At 62.3% G+C, this 25,223-nt stretch overlaps 1 protein-coding gene across 2 annotated transcripts in view; it reads right to left on the bottom strand.

Moving 5' to 3' along the window:
* The window catches only part of GLRX3 (glutaredoxin 3), a 186,722-nt gene that overhangs the window by 117,839 nt on the left and 43,660 nt on the right, over positions 1-25,223 (bottom strand). Inside the window, exon 12 of one of the 2 annotated variants that reach the window (XM_056106698.1) lies at positions 6,542-6,555. The exons of the other annotated variant lie outside the window; for it this stretch is intronic. The gene's annotated coding sequence lies outside the window, so the exon portion shown is untranslated. Of the gene's footprint in view, positions 1-6,541; positions 6,556-25,223 lie in introns of those variants that run through there. 2 annotated transcript variants of the gene reach the window in all.

Genomic DNA, 25,223 nt, shown 5'->3' with positions numbered 1-25,223 from the left:
CAGGCAGGAAGGGAGAGGCTCTGACCTATGTGGGGGTGGGGGGGGTTGCCGGGGCCCCAGATACACGCGTTGGACCCAGGACTCACCAGGTGCCACGGCCCCACGTCCCCAGAGACAGTGGGGCAGGTTGCTGACTGTAGAGGCCGCAGCAGCCAAAGGGATGAGCGTGGCCAAGGCTCCCCCCCGAGCCAGGAGTCAAGTCCGGTTACCCCGGGGGTCTGGAGAGCCAGGGCCAGGACCCCCATGGAGACTCGCTGCCAGCAGGACCAGGGCAGCTCTTCCTGCCCCCAGGCTCATGGGGCGGGTTTCCTTCGGCCACTGGACCCGGCTGGGAGGGCTGACCCCCATCTCAGGTTACGGGAGAGCGTGACGAGTCGAGGGCACTGGGGGCATGACCCCGACCCCTGCCCAGGCCGAGCCTCTCTGCCCCCGCCTCCCTCTGCCCCGACGCCCACCCGGTCAGGAAGGGTCCGTCCTGCCCCCAGATCCCCTCGAGGCTGCGCCGGTGCCCCCCCACGTGCCCACCGGCCCTCACCTCCGTGGTGGGCCAGGGGCGGGATCTCCGAGTTTCTGAGCGTCGCAGCTAAATAATCCCGTGTGGCTGTCAAACTTAAGGACACAGGACACGCCGGACCATTCATCAAAGATAGAGTGTGCAGAAACCGGCACTGCCGGGCAGATGGCCCTGCCAGGACGAGGGGCCTCCATGGGAACGGGTGGAGGGTCTGAAGCCAGGGCGGGGCTGAGGGAGAGGCCGGGCCAAGCCACAGCTGTCAATCAGCAGCGTGTGGGGTGGGACAAGGCGGGGCCAGGGGCCACCGGACAGTGGGGACGAGGTCAGGCCCTTGAGACCCTCCTTCACACCAGAGCCCTGACCCCACGGGGCCAGCCCTGGTTCAATAAGAGTATTAGAGACGTGGCTCCAGTGGAGAGAAGGTTCTGGAAGGAGAAAGGGTGCCTGCAGGGCCCCAGGGGGTGCTCCAGCTGCACACTCAGCCCCGAGGGGCTCCAGGGACATAGGCCTACAGCCACCAGCCACATGGACTGACCCCATGGCCCGGAGACAGTCATGAACACAAGCCCACTTCAGCCAGTGACCACCAGCACCAGGAGCTCTGGCCTGGCAGGGACGGGAGACACCGGCTGGGTGACTGGTTACACCAACTGGGTGACACTGACTGGGTGACGGGTGACACTGGGCATCAGGATGTCCGCCTAGGCTGGTGACCACCACGTGCCTCGCCCCCAGGGCCCAGTGCTGGGCCTGCCGCCCCTTGTAGCCACATTCGATCCTGATCACTTCCGGGGCGTGTGGGCCGGGTCGCCTTGCTCCCCGGGCCTGATCCCCGAGGCTGGCGCGTTGCAGGGGCGGGTCGGGGGGAGCACCCGGCGGCTCCACGTGGGCCCTTCCCCGACAGCTGGTCCCTAATCAAGTGCCAAGGGCTCGTCTTCCTCGTCATTAAGCCAACGGCACACGCCGTTTGTTCCTTCATAAACCTCCGTGCGAAAGTGTTATTGGTTAAATAAATGCACTCGAACGCGTGGTTTAATGAATCAGAACCAACTGAAGCGCCTGACTTGAAATTCTGAAAACAGCCCAACTGGAGCTCCTCCAAAGCTGGACACAGGGCCCGCTCCTTCCCGAGACCTTCAGACTGGCGGGCGGGCCCAGGGGCTGAACTGCAGGAGGGAGGGAGGGGAGGGGAGCGAGGAGGGGAGGCGGGGACGATGGGGGTGGCAGGGGTGCCGGGGGCGGGGCAGGCTCTGCAGCTCTGCGTCCCCTGGCAGAGGTCACCCGAGTGCAGCCACCCTCAGGTGACCCTCAACCTTCCTGTCAGCTTGCGGCCGCCCGGAGGGTCCCTGACCCCTGCCCTGTCCACTCCTGCTGTCCTCAGCCTGGGTGCTCAGAGAACTCGCCTCGGTGTCCCTTGCTGACCCCTGTGTCCAGCCCTCATGGAGCCATGGGAGCCCCAGGCCGACACGTCCTCACGCCTCCCCAGGCCAGAGTCTCGAACCCCGCCCCACTGTGCTGAGCCAGGGCGGCCGGCCGGGCCGAGGGTGCGGCTGTGGGTCGGAGCCTGGGGCAGCTGACGGGGTCTCAGCTTGGGGTGGGAACAGGCGGGCGGGTGCCAGGGGTCTAGAGCACCCAGATATCAAAGACGCGCTGGGGGACCCGGCTGCTGCTCCCTGGGCTTTCCTCTGGGGGCCGCGGGGCTGGGGTGGGCCACGCCCTTCAGAGCTGGGGCTGGCTCCTGGCTCTGTGCTCAGCCCGGGGGTGGTGCGGAGGGTGGACACGGGCCGTCCCCTCTACCTCCCTCCCCTCCTGGGAGAGAGCGAGGGCTGTTCCGAGACGCAGTTTCCTTGGTCGTCCCGCATTCGTCTGCTCTGACGTCCACTGGCTTCTTTCTGCAGCTCGATTCCGACTGGTGGCGGGCTCGTTTAAGAAAGAGAAATTCTGCATCTGAAACCTTTTTTGATTCCGAATGTGAATGTTTAATGCCGACATTTTCCCCCAAGAACCGCCTTTGTTGATCTGCTGGTTTTCTGTCTGGGCTTTTGCTTCTCCCAGAGAAACGTGGTTCCTGGGCCGAGGCGGCTTCCTCAGTGAGTTTATCCAGCCGTGTCCAGCTGGGAGCCGGAGGCCGTGATTCCCTCTCTTGAGCTCAGAGGACATGCAGGTTAAGGTGGGAAAGTCCACTCAGTGGCCAGGACGTGGCCTTTCCTGGTGGCATTTTCCTGCCGCTTGGGGGTGACCGTTCTTGGTGTCGGCCAGCCCAGGGCCCAGGGTTCTGCTCTGGTTCTCTTGGCTGCATCCATTGTCACCCCTGAGGATGATGGGCTCGTTTCCCCGACCCAGTCTCCTCTGCGCCGTCTCCGGTCAGCCCTTCCCTCGGCCAACGGCCCGGGCTTGTCCGGCACTGAACCCCGTCTCAGGCCAGCGGTTCCGGGGGCGTCTGCATCTTTGTTCCCTCCTGTGAGACTCAGTCGCTGGATCCTGCTTCTGTCCGCTGGGGGCCTCCCCGCCCAGGGGCCTGAGGGATGTACTGGCGCCACTGGACCGTCCACCAGGCGCCACCCATGTCCCCTCGAGCCCGTGGAGTCTCGTGCGGTTTCCACTCTTCCTCTGCTGGTTCCTGAGCTGTCCGAGGTTCTCCTGATTTCACGTCGTCTCCGCAACGGGCCTCTCAGCTGGTTGGTTTGCGGGTTTCTCGGCTTTAAAGAGACGAAATGAGCAGGAGCCCGGGGTTCCACAGACGCAGTCGCTAAGCCTCTGCTTACGAGGCCAGCCCCGCCCCCTCCAGTGGTAACGCCCCGAGGTCCAACCCTCACGCCTCCCCACCAGCGGGGGCCAACCTCCTGGCACTGTGACAATCAGTGGTTTGGCAGCGTGTGACACTCAGGGCAGGGGCAAGGCCACGCAGCCCCATGGCTGGGCCTCTGCTGGGCAGCCCCCCGCCCCCGCCCCGTAGGAGGAAGCCCCCACCCGCACCCTCTCCTTGCTACCCCCCTTAGCTCCATGCACTGACTCAGTGGCCCTCACGGGTGCCCAGCGGGCAGCAGAGCTCTGGGAGGGGCAGTGGACGCTGCCCATCACCCCCGGGACAGTCGGGGCTGACAAGGCAGCTCACTCATCCCCCACACTCTCTGCCCGGCACAGCTGTCCCTGCAGGTGCTGGACGCCGTGTCCCCTCCCAGCCCCAGAGAAGCCCGTGACCGCGCAGGGAAGGCCCCAGGCCGGCAGATGCCATCACCATGGCACCGGGCATGCCAAGGCTTTGTGGGCGGGCGGGGATCTGCCTCGCTCTCCCCAGGCCCCTCCTGTCCCCAGCCACATGGCAAACCAGCCCGCTGTGGCCTCTGGTGCCGTGGTTCTGGCCCGGTGGGCAGAGAGATGAGCCCCGTCTTCTCTGGTCGGGGAATCCAGCAGCCCCCAGAAACCCCGCTGGGCTCCACCCCCACCCAGCCCAGGCTCTGGGGACAGGCTGCGGCACAGGGAGGATGGGGACATGCAGGCCCATCCACGGCTGGGCACCGCCTGGCATCTTCTCCTGGTAGAATCACCGGGACGCACAGAAATAATAATTACGGCTTCATCAACATTAGCATTTAGGTATGAAATATTTTGGCACGGAGGCCCAATTAACATAGCAATTAGACGAATTAATATATTTCCTTCCCCATTCCAGCCCGTAATCTGCACTAATTGCTGTTAATGTGCTCACTCTGGGCGGAGGCTGCGATTGGGGAGCGAGAATCGCCCCCCCATTAACCAAGGGCCGTGCAGCCCCGCCTCAAGGCGGCAGCCACTCCACCGGGCCCATGACACTCTGTGGGACACGCGTGTGGCCTGGCTCAGGCCAGGGCGGCCCCACAGCCCTGCGAGCCACGCGGGGGGCAACCCTCTGGCACCTGCAGGAGTGCAGGGCGCGGGGCCGGCGGGCACTTGGGCACCGGCACCGTCTTCCGAACTGGACCCCAATGGGTGGCCCCACCCTGCCTGCAGGCCAGCGAGGGCTCCGGGGGACACGGCGCCCCCACCCCTGAGCGCAGGAGTGAGGAGGCCTTGGCCACGCGTGGGTGGGACCTGGGAATAAGCCACTGGCGGCCAGTGCTGGCTGCGGGGCTTGTCTGGAGCAGAGACCCCGTCACGGTGCCCCCTCCCCTGGCTGCCCCCATACATGCACACCCCTGGAGGGCTGGAGGGGGCATCTCCATCCATCCCCCGCCCACCCCAAGACAGGAAACGGGAAGGAGGAGCCGCTTGTGAAGAGAACAAAGGACTGAAGTCACCCTGACGGGACGGTCCTGGGCGTCCCTGTCCTCAGGCCTCACCGTCCACCTCGGTGCTTTGACGCCCTTGGAGGACAGTCCAGGCAGGCAGACGCGCCCCCCCCCCCCCGCCCTGCGGACCCCAGCTGAGGCTCCCTACCCAGGGGGAGGGGCTGGTGGGTTCTGATGAGAAAGTCCCACAAGGCCACACCCACTGCAGCGTCCCCTCCCGCCATGCCCGGCTGTCCCCCACTCAGTGTCCACCTGTCCCCCCGCCCAGTGTCCGCCTGTCCCTCCCTCCCAGGGTCCGGCTGTCCTGCTCCCACTCTGCCCGGCCGTCCCCCGTCTAACAGGCGGCAGCGCCCTCTCTCCCGACCACCCCTCTGGCTGGCCCCTGAGCTGACCGCGTGTTTTGGTTCCTGCCCCTCCGCATCCCCCAGACCCCCCGCACTCTCTCGTCACCCCCACCCACAGAGGGGGACACTCCCTCAGCACCTCAGGGCCACCGTCCAGTTGTGCAGTATGCCCGGGGACAGCCAGTACGCGGTGAGCACCCGGCCGGAACCTCGGGTGAGAGGCCGAGGGTTTGCCGTGCACACGATGGCCCAAGCCTCCCGGTCACCCCAGCTGGGGCCCACCGGAGTGACTCAGAGCACAAGGCCAGGGCAAGCTCTGAGCACTGCCAGATGACCCCCCAACAAAAACAAAATAAACAACAGAACCCCAGCGGGAGTCACCGACATGGGGGCAGAGGGGCCTGGACACCAGCACCCAGGGACCCAGCACCAGCACCCAGGTGACCAGAGCAGTGACAGTGGGTGGGGCTGGAGTTGGTGGGCCCAGGGCTGGCCCAGACAGGGCCTGGGGCTGGCCGGGATGGAGGGGCCTGGCAGGGTCCTGGAGGGCACACAGCAGCCGCCCCGGTCAGCGGTCCTGGCTCTGCACCCCACCAACTGGCCGCAGAGAGCAGCCCCCCCACCCCCTCACGCCCGCCTGTCCATGGGCCTCTGCAGCCGGCCCACCCGACTGCTGGAAGACGCGGCTCATTTTCCAGTCAGGGCTGGTGCTGGGGAGGGAGCACCCCGTTCCGCATCACCATTACCTCCTTAATTAATTTAGCAGCCTGCACCCAGCAGGGGCTGAATTGCCGAGCAGAGGTGGAAGGGAGCGGTCAGAGCCAGCGGGCTGGGGGCCGTTTGAATGGGAGGGAAGCTCTTATCTGACAGCAGCTTAGGCAGCCGAGGCCGCCAACACCGGCTCTAATTAGCTCCTGGGGGTACCAGCCGGGGCTCCCACCTTCAGCATCTTCCTCCGGGCTCGTGGGGGCGTTTTTCATTTCTTTGGTTCTGCAATGGCCCTCGTGGGGTGGCCGGGTCCTCCGGGCGCCCGGACTGTCCTGACAGAGTCCAAGGGCTGTGCCTAGCGGAGGGGCCCGCGCCCGACCCCACAGGGCAGCCACACACCCTTGGTCCAAACGACCCGGCAGTCCAGTGACCCAGCCTATCTCGGGGCCCTGGGGTGGGTCCCGGGAGGGCGTGGAGCCCTGGGGAAGCCCTGGGGGGAGGCCCTGGGCGCATTACCAGGCCTGGCCAGGCTGCAGGGCGCTGGCCTGACCACAGAGGGTCTTGGCGAGAGGCTCGTCTCAGTGACCAGCGTTCCCCCCCCACCCCCCCCCCCGCGCCCCCGCCACGGCCACCACAGGCCGGGCTGCTGCTCCAGGCAGGCTGGGCCCGGCCCAGGGCTCTGTGACCAGAACCAGCAGGAACCCCCCTGCCGGGCCCCGGGCCTCCCGCCCCTCCTGCCAAGGACGCGCTCGCTGGACATCACGGCCCAGCTGCCAGTGGGGCTGGTCGAAGCCTCCGGCCAAAGATGCAGCAAAACTAAACTGCAAATAACAGCAAAAAATTAAAGTTTAACTCTGACCATCCCGAGAGGGGCGGGCTGGGCGCTTTCCCTGCCGGCTCACTCTTCTGGGGGATGAAGTCGCACTAAGTGCTGCCGTTAGCGCTCGCTGGGGGGGTGGAGAGGGCGGAGAACGGAGGTTGGCGTTTCGCTGGCAGAGACCAGGCGCCAGCACCTCAGCGCCCAGCGACGCCCACGAGGCCCGCCCCCCACTGCCACGCCCCCACTGACTCACTCATCACTCATTCATTCATTCACTCTCTGACTTATCACTCATTCATTCATTCACTCTCTCATCGCTTATTCATTCATTCACTTTCTCACTCCTCACTCATTCATTCATTCATTCATTCACCCTCTCACTCATCGCTCATTCATTCATTCATTCACTCATCATTCATTCACTCATCGCTCATTTATACATTCACTCTCTCACACCTCACTCATTCATTCATTCACTCTCACTCATCGGTCATTCATTCATTCACTCTCTCACTCATTGCTCATTCATTCATTCACTCTCTCATCGCTCATTCATTCATTCACTCTCACGCATTGCTCATTCATTCACTCTCTCACTCCTCAATCATTCATTCACTCGCCCTCGCTCTTTCACACGCTCCCTCACCACTCCCCGCTCTCACCCCGAGTCCCTCCCTCCCTCGCTGACTCAGTCACTGATTCACTCACCCCGGCCTGGCTCCTCCTCCCTCTCCACTGCTCATGCACACACTCACTCGCTCGGTCACTCAGTCACACACTCACACACACACACACACACACTGTCGCTCTGGCGTGCCAGGGTCACGGGCCGGGCCGGGGCCAGCCGTGGAGGCGCGGGCAGGGGCCGCCTCTGAGGAGCCTGGCACGGGGCCGTAGGGAAGGACGAGCCGCCTCTCCGGAGCCTCTGCAGAGACAAGACTCGATTGATCGCAAACAGTGTCAGAAGCGACTTCCGCTGGGGATTCCGCGCAGCTGCAAAGAGGCTTTGGGGGCTGCGGCTTGTCACTCCTCCAGGGCCCTTCGCTCAATCGTCCCCGGGTGCCACTGAGGGGCCTGGATGTTGCCAGAGGGGGGAGGGGACAGGACGAGGGAGGGAAGAGGGGTTGGAGGGGGAGGGGGTGGGAGGAGGGAGGGGTGTGGGTCCGGGCCGACTCCCAGGGACTCGGGATGGGGACACGACCTAACCTCCTGCAGCACCTCCGCTGACCCTCCCCCCTCAGACTGTCCAGAGTCACAAGCCGGGGCCTCGCCTGCCCGGGACCCTCCAAGCCGCGTCTCCCCCAGCTCCAAGCCCCATCGAGGCATCCACACACTTCGTCCCTCCCCCACGTGCAGGTCAGTGAGCCTTGTTTCCCGTGGCCCTGCGGCCCTGTGGGTTCCTCCTGACACCCCGGCCCGAAGTCTGCCTGCGGGAAGCTGAGGTCTGTGCCGAGGCCCCCCCGCCCCCTGCCCCCCCCCCCGTGCGTGGTCAAGGGCCTTCCGCACGTGTGGACCCAGAGCCGTGGGACCCCCGCCTCCCGGCAGCAGAGGACACCCCAGCCCAGCGGTCCCGGACCCCCACTGCCAGGGAGAAATTGACAAGCTCACCTCTGTGTCCCCAGCCTAGAAGCCAAGAGGAAATGAATGAGTTTCCGGGGAGTTCAATTGGGTTTTGTATAAAGAGCATCGAAGTTCAGTGTCTTTATAGAAAAATGTCAACAGCAATTTCCCAGAGACGACGGTGCCATCCTGGTGTCAAAACAATTATACCTCCAAGGCCCTGCGAGAGCAGGGATAGAGCAGGAGAAGGGGCCGGTGTCGGGGCGCGGGGGTGGCCAGCGGGACCCCCCAGTGCTTCACTGTGGGGCTGACTCCACCCTGCTGAGCCTGAGGGCCGGGGGCGTCCCTGAGAAATGCCCGCAGCGTGCGGAGAGGAAAATCGTTCCCAGACGCTGTAAGCCGCGTGAATAATTCAGCACGGAATATTAAACCTTGGTCAAATCATTTGGTTTTAAAAATACAACCAAGACTATGGAAGGGCGGGCGCCCGTGTGTGGCGCCGAGAGGCAGCTGGCGGGCTCGGCTCTGAGGGGCACAGGGGTCCGCCGCCCTCTCTGCCCACCGAGCCCGCAGCCTGGGGGTAGGCCCCGGGAGAGCGGCCCCTGCAGCCACAGTGAAGGGCCCTGGGTTTCTGGGCAGTAGGAAGCCACTGCCCTGGCGTTGCAAATGCATGCGGGAACCGAGGCCGGAGGAGGCCCTTCCCGGTGACGAGAGGCTGGACTACCCTCCTAGAAGGGGCACCGGCGGGAGGGGCATCACAGACCACCCACTGCTTCTCGGCACCCACCCTGGCAACGACCCTGTGCCAGTGCCAGCTCAGAGGGGCAGAACAGAACCTGAGCGGGACCACCCCCTAGGGGCTGCCTCCTGCGGACCACCCGCCAGTGAAGGCCAGGCCCCTGTCAGACCCCGAAAAACTGAACTCGGCCAAGCGGGGAAGAGCCACAAAGACGGCCTAACCAGAAGCCCCAAGACCAGAGGAGAGAGGAGAGGAGGGGAGAGAAGGAGAGAGAGAAGGAGAGAAGAAGGAGGGGAGGGGAGGGGGGAGGAGGGAACAGAGGAGGGGGGGAGGCGAGGAGGGGAGATGAGGGGAAAGGAGAGTGGAGGGGAGAGGGCACAGCTCCAGGGTGCAGGTGTGGCTCTCTGGGGGTGTTGGGAACCCTGGGGCCAGTCTCGGTCACCAGGAGCAGTGTGTGAGCAAGTGAGTGTGAGTGTGTGAGTGTGAGTTGTGCCTGTGTGTGTGAGTGTGAGTGTGACTGAGTGTGTGAGTGTGAGTGTGTGTGAGTGGGTATGTGAGTGTGTGAGCGTGTGATTGTGAATGTGTGAGTGTGTGTGTGTGTGTGTGAGTTTCAGTGTGTGAGTGTGAGTGTCTGAGTGTGGCTGCCGTGGGCTTCGGCAGGTGTACAGTCCTGCATGGCCAGGCAGGGCTGTGGCGGGTGAGCCCAGAGCCCCTGCCCTGTGCCTGGGCTGCCGCTGCCCAACCCCCCCCCCCAAGTCCTATGCCATCGGGGCCTGAGGACCCATCTGCCCGGGGACGGGCTCGTCTTTGCCCCAGGGGCCGCTGGGGGTGGGGGAGGGGGCTGAGTGCTTGGGCTGCTGTGAGAGACGGCATGGAGCTTTCCAGAATGAGCTCAATGCTGCCGTCCGGCCCCCGGCATCTGCCCCTGCTCTGGGGGGCCCCATACCCCCCCTCCCCTCGGAAGACAGAGACCCACCTCCAGCCCCTGCAGCTGTGAGCCCGCCCAGAGCAGGAAGGGGGGCACTGAAGCGGGTCCATGCGAGCACTGGGGAGGGAGTTCAGAGCTGCTCGGAGGGGAGGGGTGGTAACGGAGGGATGGAGGGGGAAAACCAGGTGGGGAAGGGAGGCAGCGCCCTGCCGGGTGCTGTGTCCGCGGGGACCCTGAGACCTGACTCACGTCGGGTCAGGGGCACGGGCCGTCCCACAATAGAGGCCGTCAGCGCCGTCCAGCGCCTGGCACTGCGCCCGCCTGTCCGTCCTTCCCTCGGAGCCCCCCAGACTTCTCAGGCTGCTCCCGAAACCCGGAGCCAAGCCTCACTCAGTGGCTGCAGGGCCTGGTGCCCGTCCTGTGTTAGCCCCGGGGAGCTGAGCCCACCACCAGCCAAGGGCGCCGGGGCAGGACCATGACAAAGGGCCTCGAAGGGCAGCCCGCCCACGGAGCCATCAGTGCCATCAGGCCTCTGAGGACAGGCGTGTGCTGTCCGTCACCGCAGGGCCCGGGACCCTGGGGCCCAGCTGTCACCTGCGCCATTGATCCTTCAGCCACCGGAACACCCAGCTCCACGAGAGACACGCAGTCGCGCTAATCACCACCTTCTCTCACTAATGAAAACAAATGGGGCCCGAGCGGCACGTCCCCGGGCGACAGGTTCTCTGGGCGCCTGCCGAGCTCGGAGACGGAGCCGGGTGGGGACCACGTGCCCCGGGACCGTGAACCCGGACACGTCTCGGCCTCCTGCGAAGCTGCTGACCACGGGGATACGTGCGCCTGCAAGTGACCCCCACGCTGAGTCTGAGGAAAGTTCACGGCCTCGATCGTTCAGCCGAAATCATAACGGGATCGTTGTTCGCGCTTAACTCTCAGGTTGCTGGTTGGTTTGTTTTGGGGTTCGCACCCAGCACTGCTCAGGGCCCAGGGGGTGCCAGGGATGGAAGCCATGTGCCGAGTGCCGGGTGCCGAGTGCCAAGTGCCGTGTGCCGTGTGCTGAGTGCCGAGTGCCATGTACCATGTGCCGCGTGCCGTGTGCTGGGTGCCGGGTACCGAGTGTCATGTGACGATTGCCGTGTGCCGTGTGCCGTGAGCTCCTCTCCTCCCCCCCCCCCGCACATGACGCTTGTTTATTTCCACGTAAAGTCAAACTACCCAGGAAACATACATTTCCCTGAAATGCTTTTATAATAAATCTTCAATTGAGAAAAATAAACAAAACGTGGGGATTTTTAAATGATTATCAAACAGTCTTCCCCTGCCATTACGAGTTTCCCAGAGAAGCACTTTCTGTGCCAGCTAAAAGCACCAGCAGCAGACAGACTCTCCCACCGAGACAGGGAGAAGCGCCTCGAGCCCCCTGCACCCGTGGGATGGCCCGGCAGCACCGGGGACGGAGCCAGGCAGGCGGCAGCAGGCCGAGAGGCCAGACTCCTTCCCACCAGGGAGCCGGGATCCGAGGGGCAGGAGAGGGTCCCGGCGATCGACACGGCGCCCACGGCCAGCAGGGCTCAGTCACACTGACACGGCTGTGCCTCCCCGGAAGGAGCCACCACTCTCGACATGGCACCGGGCCTGCACCCAGCACGGGGCACAGCCCACACCCGACCCAACCCGGGAACAGCAGCCTGTCCTGACGCAGGTCACCTCAGGGGCAGCTCTGACCCCTCTGGGCTCTGGGGCGACGACTGTCCACCCTCAGCTGCACGGCCAGCTCAGTCCCTCTGCGCAGGGGATGCTCAGTCAGGCCCGAGCAGCAGCTGCGGAGGAGTGGCGCCCTGCGGGGAGCCAGGCACACCCGTGGGTCCTACTGTCTCGGGACCCGCAAGGCCTGGGGAAGGCAGAGCCTCAGAGAAGCAGGGGTGGGTGGCGAGGGGGCACCCAGAGGCCAGGAGTGAGCAGGGCCCCCGCACCAGAGACGCCGTACCGGTTCCTGTCCCGGGCTCAAACCCACCCGGCCATGCTGCAAACACTGATCCCAGCAGCAGCTCGCAGGAGGGGGTGCGGGCGCCAGCACCCGGGCACAGCCTGCGACTCAAGCCCAGCTCTGCCCCAGGCAGAACCCACGAGACTCTCCCAGGGCAAAGACACCCCCGGCCCCACCCCACGGTGCCCGCCAACTGCGAGTCAGACACGCCAGCCACGTGCAAGGTCTGGCTGCACCCGCCCTCTCAGCCGAACCCAGAGCAGAGACGCTCTTCACAGCCCCGAAACGCCTCCACTGTGCCGGGCGGGCCATCGGGGGCAAGGCCGGCCCCCTGTGGAAGTCAGCGCGTCCCACGTGTCCAAAAGGAAAAAGAGAAATTCCTGTAGCAGCATCGACTTTTAAAAAATGGACAAGGTTCAACACCCACTTGTGATTGCTGTCAACTCTCAAATGCCCAGAAGCTGGGGGATTTCTCTGGCCTGACTAAATAATCACAAAACCATGGCCCCTAACGTCACCGAATAACGGAGTTGGGACCCTTCCGGGCTCCAGGCTCGGGCGGGGACGGGAGCTTCCGCCTGTCTCATGCCACACGGTGCTGGAAAGTCGAGCCAGTGTGTAGGAAAGGAGATAAAGGACATCCAGACTGAAAAGAAAATAAATAAATAAGGCTTTCCCTATTTACAGATAACACGATGTTCTCTATAGAAATTGCCGAGGAATCTACAAAACATTTCGGAATGAACACGAGCACAGCACGCAGAAGAGGCTCATCCGACGGCAGCCTCCGCATCCCGGCGGCGGTGGCTCCAAGCAGAGGCCTCAGTGGACACAAAAATCAGAAAGACAAAGGTCATTTGTGGCCACCCAGAGAATGAGATGATTACATGCAAACTGCGTAAAACATACACAGGCTGCACACGGAGAACACACAGAACTGGGCAGCAGGCCAAGAGCCGACAAGAGCCAACACACGGTGGGGTCGGGTCTGTCCTGCGCACAGTGGGGCTAGGTCTGTCCTGACGCACAGTGGGGTCATCTCTGTCCTGCGCACAATGGGGCCAGGTCTGTCCTGCACACAGTGAGGCCAGGTCTGTCCTGCGCACAGTGGGGCCGGGTCTGTCCTGTGCACAGTGGGGCCAGGTCTGTCCTGGGCATAGCAGGGCCAGGTCTGTCCTGATGCACAGTGGGGCCGTGTCTCTCCTGACACACAGTGGATGTCTATCCTGATGCACAGTGGGGCTATGTCTGTCCTGTGCACAGTGGGGCCACGTCTGTCCTGGAGGGGTGTCAACAGAGTGATACGCCACTCTCCTCAGAGGAGTCCCATTTTCAGGGTGATGTCTCTGAAATGTGAGGTGGGCACCTGCGGGCAGCAGGGCTGAGAAATCCATCCGGAGACAAAGGCACAGGCGTCATAGCAACCTCGAGAAGAGAGAGGCCGGCTGAGCCCCACTGGCTCTCGGGACCCAGGGACCAGGACCCAGCAGAGAGTCACACCCGCACACCAACGGCCCCTGACAGAGCTGTGGACACGGAACCGAAGGAGAGAGCCTTTCAGCTGGCGGTGGAGGACGACGGCACATTGCAGCCAAATAAACAATGAAAAGGAGGGCTTGAGCGGTATCTGGTGCTTCTTATAAAAATCAACCACAAATGGATCATAAATTCAAATCTGAAATATGCATATATGAACATAAAATTTTTAGAAAATTAAACTAAGAGAAACCCCTTCCAGCTCTAAGCCGGGACGGCTCTCACCCTCGACACGGGCTGCTCGCCGGGAGGAAGCCAGCCAACCGGGCGGAGCAGAAGTGAACTCTCTACAGTCTGCAGAAGCCAACGGGATGAAGAAGCAAGTTAGAGCCCGGGAGAAACTGTTGGAAGTCGCGGGTTTGACAAAGGACTCCTGGATCTGGGATCGAGGATGCACCGTCAAGCTCCACAATGAAAAATTAAGTGATCTAATTAGAAAATGAGCAAAAGTCATGAAGCGACATTTACTGAAGAGGCTCTACAGATGGTGAATAAGCACATGAAAAGACGCTGCACATCGCCGGTCGCTGGAGGGATGCAGATTAGAGCCACAGCTGGGTGGCACACTGCCTGCTGCCACCTCCCGTCTGTCGGCACGGCCAGACGGAGGCCGCGAGGAGGCCGGGCGCTGGCTTCGGCCCAGGGAAGCCGCTGTGTTTCTATCAAAACAGCCTGAGGTTTAGCTGCTCCTCACTGCCGTGAACGCAGACTTGGGCTCCGGGAGATGCCAAGCACCTCCGGCCAGGGTCCGAGAGCTCTGAGCCGCTCAGCTCGCCTCCACGGGCAAGTGGCCAGTTTTGGGGGGATGTGCGGCGCTGGGTGGCGGAGATTTCAGGACTGGGCTGTCGCACGGTGAGACCCCCCAGGGTCGGGGCGCAGAGCTCTCTGCCTCTACCTCCTCGATGCCCGGGACTCTGCAACCCGCCCAGCAGAGCGTCCAGTGAGAGCCCCCGCCCTCCTCAGAACAAGCTCGGGAAGCAGACACAGGTCCTGCCCTACAGGAATGAGAAGGCGGGCGCGGGGACAGCACGGTCACTGCTCTCCCGCTGCCCGAGTGGCATCAGACAACAGCACCAAGAAACAATAACCACAGCAGCGGGAGATAATCATGCAATAATTTTTAATCTGTGTCTCTTTCCCGATCGCCACTGCCTGGAGCAAACTATTACTTAATTCTTTTTTTTAACAAATGCTGTAATTATGTGGAAAACAGAAGACTCTTATTACTTTTCTGTGTTCACGCATTATTTTATTGGATGTCAATTGCAAACATCCCACAGTCGGTGTGACTCGGCCGGGGAGATCATAGTTCAATAAACCGCACACGCCAAGGAACCCTCGAGGATGTCGGTCGAACAAAGCCAGAATCAAGGACTCCCCAGAGGAACCTTTGACGTCCTGATGTTCTCGGGGAGGGACCACAGAGACAGGCCCAGGGCTGACGCTTGGACTCCCCCTCCAGATGCAGCTGCTTTTCATGGACAGGCCAACGTGGAAACACAGATTCTGTCGGAGAGGGGTCTGGCGAGCCCCTGAAGATGGAGCCGGTCCCCACGGCGCGCTCAGGAATTCCCAAGCCCCCACATGTCCAGGGAGAGAGAGGCCTGACCTCCACCCGGGGTACCGAGGCCGCCACAAACCCCGAACATGAGGGTTCCTGGAGCTTCCGGCTGTGCCATGGGGGCGCTTGCAGGGTTGGGGAGAGCCAGGCCCCGGCCAGCCCTGACACCAACTCCGCCAACTCATCCTCAGCTGGACCCCGTCTAAGCAAACGGTGTCTGCGAGCCAGTGGCAGTGCTCAGCTCAGTGAGGGCCTGGAGGAGAGAGGGGCATCTTGGGCTTCCCCTGGGGTCAGGAGTCGGGTCACCTGTGGGGGTGAGCACTGCCCTGGGGGTGTGTCTCCAGGTTCTGTCCGACCTGAGTTCACGGCGGCACCCCTGGGGCATGTCAGAGCTGATCGGGAGACCCTATCTGCTATCAGAAGTGAGCGGGCTGCCTTGAAGAAGTGAAGCCTTTTTCTTCAGCTGGCTCCATCCCAGTTTCCCACGGAGAGACAGGGGGTCGGCGATGGTGGCACAGCGGAGCTCTCGAACCCTCTTAGCAGCGACTAAGGACGCCTCTAGCTTCACTGGCGACTCCAGCGAACCTCAGAATCACTGAGAGCAAAAGAAGCCAGTCGTGAAAGAGAACGGGTGCCCTGCTCGCTCCCGGGAAAGGCACCTCTGGGACAGAGAGGGCAGAGCCAGGGCCAGCGGGCTGGGGACCCTCCGTGGCACTGAAACCCTTCGCATCTGCGTCCCATGACGGCTGTGGGGATGTGTCAGAACACACACAGACCCACCACAGAGACCGGCACACATCCAAAAGAACACGAACAAACCAGTGCTGGCGCTGATGCGGGGAGAAAGGGACTCACTGTGGGTGGGAATGCCGACGGGTCCAGCCCGTCCAGAAAACAATATGGACATTCCTCAAAGAACCAGAAATTGAGCTTCCATATGACCCTGCAATACCACTTCTGGGAATATACGCCTGGTGTGCAAAAAACACAGCAGAACTTACATCTGCACTTGTATGTTCATTGCAGCACTGTTCACAGTAGCCAGAATCTGGAAACAACCCAAAAGCACGAGAACAGACGACTGGGTAAAGAAACTATGGTACATCTATGCAAAGGAATACTATGCAGCTGTTATAAAAAAAATGGAGTCATGAGATTCGCTTATAAATAGATGGGCATGGAGAGTATGGTGCTGAGTGAAATGAGTCAGAGGGAGCGGGACAGGCATGGAATGACTGCACTCAGTTGTGGAATATAAAGTAACACAAAATGAGACTGACACCCCAGGACAGTTGAGTCGGGGCCAGGAATATGGCCTCATAGTTGGCAGCCTGCCTCATGAGCAGGGGAGAGGGTGGCTGGGATGGAGAAGGGACCACTATGACAATGAGGGTTGGAGGGGTCGCTCGGGATGGGAGATGTGTGCTGCAAGGGGGTACAGGACCGAACACGATGGCCTCTCGGGGTCTGTGTTGCAAACCATAATGCCCGAAAGGAGAGGGAGAGAGAGAGAGAGAGAGAGAGAGAGAGAGAGAGAAAGAGAGAGAGAGAGAGGGAAGGAGGGAGGGAGGGAGGGAGAGAGAGAGGGAGAGAGAGACAGAGAGAGAGAGGGAGGGAGAGAGAGAGACAGAGGGAGAGAGAGGGAGGGAGGGAGAGAGAGGGGGAGGGAGAGAGACAGAGAGAGAGGGAGAGAGAGAGAGGAAAACTGCCTGCCATAGGGGCAGGTGGGGTGGGGGGAGTTGGCGGGACATTCACGCTGGTGGAGGGATGGGTGTTGGAACATTGTATGACTGAAACCCAATCAGAAATCTTTGTAGCTGTATCTCATGGTGATTCGATTAAAAAATAAATTAAACCGAGACAGAGAGAGACGACCCAAGAGTCGGCAATTCTACAGAAACCATTCCTCAATGCACCAGGGTTTCGGGCCACACCCGGTGGTGCTCAGGGCTCGCTCCTGGCTCTGCACTCAGGGACACTCCTGAGGGCCCGGGGACCATGTGGGGTGCCAGAGATAGAACCCGGGTCGGCTGTGTGCAAGGCAAGCGCCCTACCCTGTGGACTATCACACCAGCACCAGATTCACAGAACTTTTATTTATTTATTTATTTATTGCTTTTTGGGTCACACCCAGCAATGCTCAGGAGTTGCTCCTGGCTTTGCACTCAGGAGTTACTCCTGGCGGTGCTCAGGGGACCCTATGGGATGCTGGGAATCGAACCTGGGTCGGCCGCGTGCAAGGCAAACGCCCTCCCCGCTGTGCTATCGCTCCAGCCCCTCGCCTAACTTTTAAAGACAAATATTAAATGGGGATGCTAAACCTGTATCTCCTATGGCCTTTTTGATACTTCTGAGTCTTTTTCCTTTTCTTAGATGGGGATTTGGATGACGAGGTCCCAGCAGGGCTGGCGGCTGTTTCAGGCACAAGGTCTCTGAGTCTTCAGCACCATGAGGTGCCCGGCACCCCCCACCTCTCCCTCGGGGCCCCTCCCCCTGCCGCCCCCTCCCCAGCCACGCCCCCTCCTCACCTCCCCTCAGAGCCTCCATGTGATCAAGGCCAAGGGTCCCCACACCGCCTCCTCCCTCCCGCGTCCCTCAGGCGAGGGCCATCGCGCTGCTCTCCGGGTTACCTGGACTCACCCGCTGGTCCACTCCCACCCGTGCTGCCTTGCCGTGGGCTCCAGGGTCTTGCTTTCCACTGAGCCCACCCGCCCGCCACAGATCCTTTGCCTGCTCACTGAGCATGGGGCATCGGGCCTGTTGGCACTTCCTGCCCTCTGCAGAGGCAACTCTCATCTTCCTCAGGTTGATGATTCCGTGTACTCGTGAAGTAGATCCCAGGAATGGGGTCGCGGGACCGTATGCAGCTGCTTTTCCATGGAATCTGCTCCGTCTTCCTGGGGGCTGGGCCAGGTGGCATCGGGCCGGCAGACAGGGCTTCCTCACTGCACCCACCAGGCCTGCCACGGCCAGTGTTTGGGCCCACGCCAGCTTCGAGTCCTTCTGCTCCCTTCTCATCAGACCCGCTTGGACCTGCTTGTCTTACACCCGGTGGGCCAGAGCAGTAGTAGCGCAGAGGGTAGGGCATTTGCCTTGCATGCAGCCAACTCGGGTTCGATTCCTCCGCCCCTCTCGGAGAGCCCAGCAAGCTGCCGAGAGGATCTCGCCCGCATGGCAAAGCCCGGCAAGCTCCCCGTGACATGTTCGATATGCCAAACACAGTAACAACAAGTCTCACGATGGAGACGTTACTGGTGCCCACTCAAGCAAATCGACGAACAGCAGGAGGACAGTGCTCCAGTGCTGGGACCCCGCCTGGCAGGGCAGAGGAAGCCTCTCAGGCGTCTGGCAGGCGGGCAGGGCTCCCTCCCTCCCGCCTGGCAGACACGCCTCACTTCCCGCAGTGCCCCACACCCCCCCAGATGCCTCGTTCACCTTCTCCTCACCCACCACCGACCGGGGGGAACGGAGACCCTCAGGGTGGAGCGAGGAGGGGCAGGAAGGGGCCCAGCCTGGCTCTCAGTGGCACGCCCTCTCTCTGGGGTGCTGGGCGCTCTCTCCATTGGGGCGCTGGATGCGAGGTGTTGCCTGTGTTGGCACCATCAGATCCTCCACTCAGAGACTGGATCCCCCACGCCCCCCCCCCCCCACGCTCTTCTGCCAGGCTCTTGTCACCTACTGTCACTCAGTGTGGGGAAGGCGGGCAGAACTCGGGCGGATCCCAGGAAGGCCCTGAGCGTGAGGGGGCAGCGCCAGGCGGGAGAGTTGGGCCTTGGCACGTCTGTGCGTCTCTCGCGGCTGCTCGGGGCTGCTGCTTCAGGGGGACACACGTGCACCCACACGGCAGCACACGTGTGCACACACACACCGCCCCGCTCCGGGCTGCAACCTCGCCCCCTCGCCTTGCCGGATCCTCTCCTGTGGCCCTCAGGGTTCCCACCTCCCTCCTGTGACCCCGCAGGGCTCGGACCTCCTCCTGTGACCCTGTGGGGTCTCAACCTCCCTCCTGAAGTCCCCGACTTCTCCGATCTCCCTGCCATGACCCCCGTGAGGCCCTGCCCCCCCCCCTGCCCCATGCCCATTGCAGAGGCCTGTCCTGAGGGGACCAAGCTCCCCTGCTGACGTCCCTGCTGCAGGGCCTGAGGAGGCCACGCGCAGCTCCGGCAGGCGCCGCCCACAGACCTTGCTCCTAAGGCCCCGAAAGCTGGTGCCAGCAGCCGGGCTACACAGCGCCCAAGGCCACCAGGGGCACAGCTGCCACCGCAGAGGCCGGCAGGCCCGCGGGACCGTTGCCCGGCGGGCCCTCAGCTCCAATGCAGAGCTCATCCATCACGCCTGGAGCCAGCTCGGGGACGCAGCGGCCCTGCTCAGGCCTCCCGGGCCCAGCTCCCTCCCCGCACAGACGCTGGAAAGGACCGGGTCAATCCCACAGCCAGCAGAGACCCCGTCCACACTGCAGGGGCAGGGCTGCCTCCCTGAGGCCCTGTCCACACCCCGGCAAGAGCTGAGCTCCTGCAGTGACCTGCCGGGTGGCGAGGACCCCACCTTGGGATGGGGCAGCAGTCAGACTCGCCCCGCCTGACCCCCGGGTGGTGCTGGACGCCCCAAACCTTCCCATGGTCCCAGAGGAGCAAACGCCCCTCTCCAGCCCACCTGCCTTCTGGGATGGGGCTTCGACCCTGAGACCCTCAGAGAGGGCATTTCCCTGGAGCTCATCAAGGGCTGTGAGCATGAGCAGTGCGAAAAGGGGACAGATGTCTGCACACACGCACACACGTGCACAGGGCCAGCTCCCCACACACACATGCACATACACACACGTGTGCACACAAGGGCCAGCTCCCCCCACACACATGCACACACACGTGTACACACAGGGGCCGGTTCCCCACACACACATGCATGCACACACATGTACACACAGGGGCCAGCTCCCCACACACATGTGCACACACAGGGTCAGCCCACGCACACACATGCACATGTGAGCACACAAACCACACAAATCATAGGCAAATGCACCATCCATGCCTCAGACACATGCCTGACTCGTACACAGTCTCACACACACACACACACACACACACACACGCCTGTGCAGTGTGGAGCCCTCGTGGGGGTGTGTCCACAGGATACACGTGTGCATGGGATGTGGCCTCTGCCTGCCGTGAGCACGAGGCTTCCTGCTCCCTCCGGGGGTGGGGGACGGGCGGTCCTGGCCCGGAGCAGCCCCTCCCCCCCACTCCTCACCCCCGTCATGGCCCCCGACCGGCCGCCCTGGGCTCCGGCCCCTCCTGAGCTCTCTGACGGCCCATCGCCGCCTTCCAGAGGAAGACGAAGGAGAAATATGAGGGACGGGGATATTAGGCTTCGATTGACCATAACAGGGTTATTATGAGGCGCGGGAGCTGGTTTACGCCGACCCATTAACTGCTCGCTTTGCCGGTGTCACTCGGGGCCCCCACACGGCCCCTTCCAGGCGATAAACGCGGCCTGGCGTGGCCCGGGCAGCACACGGCCTGGAGCTGTCCAGCTGGGCCGCCCTCCCCGGCAGGACTCGCCCACACAGCCGGGCCGCACCGGGGCGGGGCCGGGGCAGCAGGGGGGCTCGCTCAGGAGGGCTGAGTGCACCCACTTCCTGGAGCTGACCGGGGTCCCCTGGACATGGCCACTTGCCTGAGATGTCCAGGAGCTCCAGGCGAGTGCCCAGAGCCCCTTCGCCCTCAGAAGCCCTGCCTGGGGCAGTCTACCCACTCGGCCCTGCCTGGCTCGCACCCAGGGGCCCGGGCACCCCGCCCTCAGCAGAGCTCTGCGCCTGCGTTCAGCCAGGCCTGCCACGATGCCCGTGTTCCCGGGTGCCCACACACACACGTGCTCCCGCACCGCTGTCTGCAGGCTCCTGCGGGACCCGTCCTGCCCCTCCAGCTTCCAGAAGCTTCTGTGGTGAGTTCCCAACTCCTGCCGCCACCCTGGCTGGTCTCCGAGCACTGGGGGACGCTGCAGCCTCTGCCCAGCCAGGCGCCACCCGCCCCACCGGCTCCTTCATGCGGCATCTGCAGAGGCGCGGCGGCGACCTCAGGCCGGCAGGGCCGAGTCCCACAGACAGACGGGCAGATGGCAGCCGCTCGTGAAAACACAGCGTCGGTCCTGGTACCCGACGGGCACAGGGGGGCCTGTGTGGGGCGGCGGGCAGGAGGGAGGAGCGTGGGCGGCCGCGAGGGCGCAGAGCCCGGTGTGGGCCGCGCGGGAGGGAGCGAGCGGGCCGCCAGCCCCCGGCCATCGCATCCATATTCATGAGGCGACACGCAGCTCAGAGGCCTCTGGCGCTCGGGAAAGTTAATTCCATTTTGTGGCCGTGGCCCCGTGTCCTTCCAGAGCGCGAGTTCGTCAGAGCTGCTTTCCCGACAAGCGTCTGTCAGCTCGCTCGGCTTCCTGCCTCTGCCGCCTCCCGGGCCCCCACTCGGGGCCAGCGAGGGTCCGGGAGGGGTCTCGTCTGCACCCCTGGGAGTCTGGCACGTGCATGACATCCTCGGCCAAGCACGTTACGAGGACTGGGCTCTCCGGAGACATAGAAGCTCCAACTCAGAACGACTCTGAGTCACACGGTCAATAACTCAGGGTCAACGGCTTCAGGTATAGTTCGATCCAGGGGCAGGGACCGTGTCCTCAGGGGTCCGTATCTTCCCCCCCTCGGTTCTGTGTCCATGTGATCCAGTTTGGTTGAGGTGACACTGTGCGTGCACCTTCCAGAGTGACGCCCCCAAACACTGACTCCGCCTCATTCCGGGCTGGCAGTGGCCCCCGGCAGAGCCTCCTGGTGACAGAGAGGCTGCGGAGTTCCAGCCCTTCCCACTTCCAGCGTGGGGCCTCGACTCAGGCGAGGAAACTTTTTCGGCCCAAAGTTGAAAAGTCACAGCATGGCTTTTGCATCACCCAACCCAGGCAGCAGATCCCAGGGAGTGGACGCCAAGTGACCAGGATATCCCAGGGCCAGACCTCGGCACTTCACGGGCCCCTTGCAGCAGCAGGTCAATGGCCCTGCCTCCTCTGAGGAAGGGGACGGTCCCCTGAGCCAAGTGCCTCCAGGGACCCAGGAGCCTGGCCCTGTTCTACGTGCTGGGCACTGCGGGGGTAGCAGAGGTCACCGCTGGGGGAGGGTCCCCAGGAGGCCTCAGTGCTGGACACTGACCCCGGCCATGCACGCTCTAAGCGGCAAAGGGGACCTTGGTGCATGGGAGGGGCCCGGAGACAGACGCAGAGCCCGGGCCAAGCTGCCCACACACCCCAGAGCTGCTTACAGCTTCCCACAGGTACCTCGGGTCACGTTGTCAATCCTGGCACAGGTGAGGCCCCTGCCCACGGGAGACGGGGAGCCCAGCCCCTGCCGACAGGGGGACGGGAGAGCCCAGCCCCTGCCCATCCGGGTATGGGAGAGTCCAACTCCTGTCCTGGACGAGGCTGGTCGGGCTGCACCTCTGCTTCTTCACGTCCACTGCCCACCAGTGACCTGTGCCAGGCTGAGCCTCCGGGTGCCCTCCCTGTACACTGTGTCTCTGCAGAATAAACCAGCAGAGGAACTGAAGGGGTGAGGTGAGGCGGCATCCCCAGTGCGGGATGCTGAGAGCCCTTCCAGAGAGAGCCCTGAGCACAGGCTGGGAGGCCCCCGCAGGCCCCTCGGCCAGGTGCTGGCCCTCGCCCAGTCCTGCCCAGCTGTTCCGCAGGGCCCTCACAAGATGGCCAGCACCAGCACACGTCTGGATGTGCTCGGGCCCAGAGTCCAACGAAGGTGCTACAACAGCCACCACGGAACACCCGGAGTACTGTGGTCACTGCCAGAGTCCAGGTGAGGCCACCGGGGCTCGGGCGTAGAGCAACAGCCTCCCCCCGTCCCGTGGACACAGCTCCTGGGGCCAGATGCCCGCAGGCCATGATCACACGGTTGGGTCGAGGCCTGGGAGGGGGACGCAGCAGGCCGAGGGCAGAGCCAGCTCATGGGGACGTCCAGGGCAGCTCCGGGCTCCTCTGGCTAAGGGATACAGAGGAAAGGGCTGGGGCCACGCCAGCCTAGACGTGCCAGGGCTCAGCAGAGCTTCAGCCTGGCCAGTGGCCCCTGCCTGGGGGACCTGACACCACCAGGCCAGAGCCGCAGAAGTCCGGCCTCCCGAGGTGTTTTAGGCCACATGACCACCGCCCGGCCCCAGGATGGACGAAGGGACAGAGAAACAGGGTGACAACAAGAGAGACCCGGACGGAGTCCCCATGAGGGCGGGAAGGAGCCGCCCGAACCCTCTCGGCACCAGGAAACCCGCAGGAGACTCAGAGGGACCCGGCAGGGCGGGGACCCAGGAGGGCCCAGGGGTACGCTGGACACTCAGTTCGGGAACTGAGTCGGGCCCTGGGCGGCCGGCAGGGACCTGGACAGCAGCCTGGAGAGAAAGTCGATATTTCACTCCGCAAAGGAAGATGAAAAGATTCAAAGAATTCTTTAAGGTTGAAAACGTCCTGCAGAATCAGGAGCCCGTGAACAAATCAAAATACAAATCACATGTATTGTAAAATACAGAAAATTGGAGTCCCAGAAGGAGAGGGGGGGGGAAATTGAAAAATGGATGGCTGGAATTTTGAAAATTTGGTGAAGGACATAAATTTATAGAGGTAAAGACTTCAGCACACACCAAGAAGAATAAATTGCTACAAAAAAAAAAAAGAAATAAGTAACCGCCTGCAGGCACATCACAGACAAAGTTTTAACACCAAAAATGAAATGGAAATCTTGAAAGCTGACAAAAAAATTACATATTACATCCAGGGAAATGATTAAGAGACTGCTGAGTTTTCATTTTTCGAGAACGCAGTCCAGAAAATAGTAGAACAACACTTAAAAGTGCTGAGAGAAAGATCTATCAACCATAAATTTAATATTCAGTGAAAATATCATTCAAGAATGAAGGCAAACGAAAAGACACTTTCATATCAAATAAATCTGAGACAATTCCTTGCCAGATTACTTTCATTATAAGAAATTCTAAAGAATGTTCTTTCTTGAGACAGACGGCAATTAACGCCAGGCAAGGCAGATTTGCAGGAGCAGAGAGCGTCAGGAAGAGCAGAAATGGGAGATTAGAAAAGACTGTCTCCCTCTTAATTACCCTAGACTTCGTGTGACTGCTTAGAGCAAAATTTATAGCATTGTCTCGTGAGGTTTATAACATAAATCGCGGTAATCCACATGACAACTCTACCGTGAAAGATGGGAAGGAGAAAATGGACTGAGACGCTTACGAAGTTCCATATTTTGCTCCGAGTAGCGGCGAATCCAGTCGACGCCGAATGCGAAACTTTGAGAGCAGATGGTGAGCGAGGAAGACGGGGAGGCGAAACAACCACCGAAAACGTCACTAGCAACACAAGTCGGGAAAGAGGAAATGCAGAAGCGAACAAAAGAGGCGTGTTTCGAAGGTAAAAGAAAGTTTGCCGATTTTCGCAAAGAACCATCGAAGACGAAAGTTCTGATCCCAGAGGCTTAGTGGTAATGTTCCTGCTTGTCCTGCGGCCACACCCAGCAGTGCTCAGAGTGGGGACCAAACCGGCCCTGAATGGGCCGCAGGCTGAGGCCGTGGGCAGGGCGGGAGCGCGCCCAGCACAGGGCTAGCAAGACACGTAGAGCCTCCCCAGAGACCCTATGGAGCTTGGGCCCAGACTCCCCGAGGCTCAGTCTCTCCCGGCACAGCACAGCACAGCACAGCACAGCCGGCTGCCAAGGCGGCAAGGATCTAGAGACGCCCGACAGAGTGGAGAAAGGACCCGGGTAGGGCTGGGCGGGGACTTGGGATGGTCACAGCTGGCGTCACTGAAGCCAGAGGTGAAGGTGGCAGAGACAAGAGGCAGAGGGACAGAGGCAGCGGGAGGGAGGGACAGCGGTGGAGGGACGGTCGGAGGCGGCAGGAGGGAGGAACTGGACTGGACTGGGCGCGCGGGAAGACACGAGTCCTCCCTCCGTCTGGGCCAGGCCGGGCGCCACCGTGGCCCCCGCAGGAGCCCAGGTGCATTCGAGAGCAAGAGACGGCCACGACCTGCTGCCCCTCCCGGAAGCCTGGGTGCCTGGGTCAGGGCAGCGAGGTCCAGTGGGTCAACTCAGAGTCCGGCCCCGTGCACTGAGTTGGCCACAAGCCCAGAGCTCGGAGGAGCGTGTCAGCCCCGCTCAGGACTAGGAGGCCACATGCCCAGGACAGATCCGGGCCGGCGTGTGACTCTGCCC

Source organism: Sorex fumeus, unplaced genomic scaffold (genome assembly GCF_029834395.1).
Source record: "Sorex fumeus unplaced genomic scaffold, SorFum_2.1 ptg000142l, whole genome shotgun sequence".
NCBI lineage: Eukaryota > Metazoa > Chordata > Mammalia > Eulipotyphla > Soricidae > Sorex > Sorex fumeus.
Note: the sequence above shows the minus strand (reverse complement) of the source record. Positions and strands in the feature narration are given on the sequence as shown.